Here is a 2,108-nt window from a genome sequence, read left to right on the forward strand (position 1 = left end):
TCCGTCCCTCTTCTCTTCTCTCTGTCCGTCCCCCTCTCTTCTCTGTCCGTCCCCCTCTCTCTCTGTCCGTCCCCCTCTCTCTCTCTGTCCGTCCCCCCTCTCTCTCTCTCTGTCTGTCCCCCTCTCTCTCTCTGTCCGTCCCCTCTCTTCTCTCTGTCCGTCCTCTCTTCTCTCTCTCTGTCCGTCCCCCTCTCTCTCTGTCCGTCCCCCTCTCTCTCTCTCTGTCCGTCCCCCCTTCTCTCTCTGTCCGTCCCCTCTCTCTCTCTCTGTCCCCCTCTCTCTCTCTCTGTCCGTCCCCTCTCTCTCTGTCCGTCCCCCCTCTCTCTCTCTGTCCGTCCCCCTCTCTTCTTTGTCCGTCCTTCAGCTTTCTTGTCCGTCCCCCTCTCTCTCTCTCCTGTCCGTCCCCTCTCTCTGTCCTCCCCTCTCTCTCTCTCTCTCTCTGTCCGTAAAGTCTCTCTCTCTCTCCAGAGGTATCTGTCCGTCCCTCTCTCTCTTCTCTCTCTCTCCAGAGGTATCAGTCTCTCTCTCTCCAGTCCGTATCAGTCTCTCTCTCTCTCTCTCCAGAGGTATCAGTCTCTCCCTCTCTTAGAGGTATCAGTCTCTCTCTCTCTCTGCAGAGTTATCAGTCCTATCAGTCTCTCTCTCTCTCCAGAGGTATCAGTCTCTCTCCAGAGGTATCAGTCTCTCTCTCTCCAGAGGTATCAGTCTCTCTCTCTCCAGAGGTATCTCTCTCTCTCTCCAGAGGTGTCAGTCTCTCTCTCTCTCTCTCCAGAGGTGTCAGTCTCTTCTTCTCTCTCTCTCTCTCTCCAGAGGTATCAGTCTCTCTCTCTCTCCAGAGGTATCAGTCCCCTCTCTCTCTCTCTCTCTCTCTCCAGAGGTATCAGTCTCTCTCTCTCTCCAGAGGTATCTCTCTCTCTCTCTCCAGAGGTATCAGTCTCTCTCTCCAGAGGTATCAGTCTCTCTCTCTCTCCAGAGGTATCAGTCTCTCTCTCTCTCTCTCTCCAGAGGTATCAGTCTCTCTCTCTCTCTCTCCAGAGGTATCAGTCTCTCTCTCTCTCTCTCTCCAGAGGTATCAGTCTCTCTCCAGTATCAGTGTATCTTCAGACTTACCCAGCATCGTTGTCCGTCCTCTTCAGTCCTTTGGAGATGTGAGTCAGACTGTGTCTGAACTGAGAGAGAAACTAGAAGACTTCCTTAAAGGAGAATGGACCAAGATCTCCACTACAGGTGTGTTGAAAACAATAAGAACATCAACTTTAGACCATTGAAAGTTCCCTACTAGTCATATACATGTGGAATATGGTCTGATGATAACATTCCTCTCTCTGTCAATGTGTTTGTGTGTCTGTAGTGAATATGGTGGATGTTGTACTGCCTCCAGAGCCCAAGACCAGAGAACAGTTGTTACAATGTGAGTCTCTTTATTGTGAAGTAACTAACAGTCTCTTTTTACTGACACTCCTAACAATCCCTCTAGAAATATATAGCAATAGTAGATCTAATCAAAGACTGGGTCTCTATCTGACTCCTCATATTTCTCTGATTTGATCTCTGCTGTGCTCTAATCAAAGACAGGGGAGATACAGTATCTGACTTAACTTATTGTTCTGACTCCCCTCGTTGGTCTCTGCTCTTCTCCCAGATTCCTGTCAGCTCACACTGGACCCAAACACAGCACACACACACCTCTCTGTCTGAAGGGAACAGAAAGGTGACCTATACAGGCCAAGTCCAACCATATCCTGACCATCCAGACAGATTCACCAACTACAGGCAGGTTCTGTGTAGAGAGGGTCTGTCTGGACGCTGTTACTGGGAGGTGGAGAGGACTGGTGATGTTGATACAGCAGTCTCATATAAAGACATCAGCAGAACAGAGAGGTAATGATGGTAGATTTGGATACAATAACAAGTCCTGGAGTTTAAATTACAATAGTGGTGGTTATTGTTTCATACACAATAATGTTGTGACTAAAGTATCAGGCCCTCAGTCCTCCAGAGTAGGAGTGTACCTGGATCACAAGGCAGGTACTCTGTCCTTCTACAGTGTCTCTGACACAATGACCCTCCTCCACAGAGTCCAGACCACATTCACTCAGCCCCTCTAT

At 49.2% G+C, this 2,108-nt stretch overlaps 1 long non-coding RNA gene across 1 annotated transcript; it reads left to right on the forward strand.

Annotated features, from left to right (window-relative positions):
* The first annotated feature begins 999 nt into the window (after nt 1-999).
* LOC135535980 (uncharacterized) lies at nt 1,000-1,875 on the forward strand. The gene is made up of 3 exons (XR_010454927.1): nt 1,000-1,227; nt 1,352-1,411; nt 1,643-1,875. It is a non-coding gene; the product is annotated as an uncharacterized LOC135535980 (long non-coding RNA).
* Nucleotides 1,876-2,108: the final 233 nt, after the last annotated feature.

The sequence above is a fragment of the Oncorhynchus masou genome, unplaced genomic scaffold (genome assembly GCF_036934945.1).
Source record: "Oncorhynchus masou masou isolate Uvic2021 unplaced genomic scaffold, UVic_Omas_1.1 unplaced_scaffold_5396, whole genome shotgun sequence".
NCBI lineage: Eukaryota > Metazoa > Chordata > Actinopteri > Salmoniformes > Salmonidae > Oncorhynchus > Oncorhynchus masou.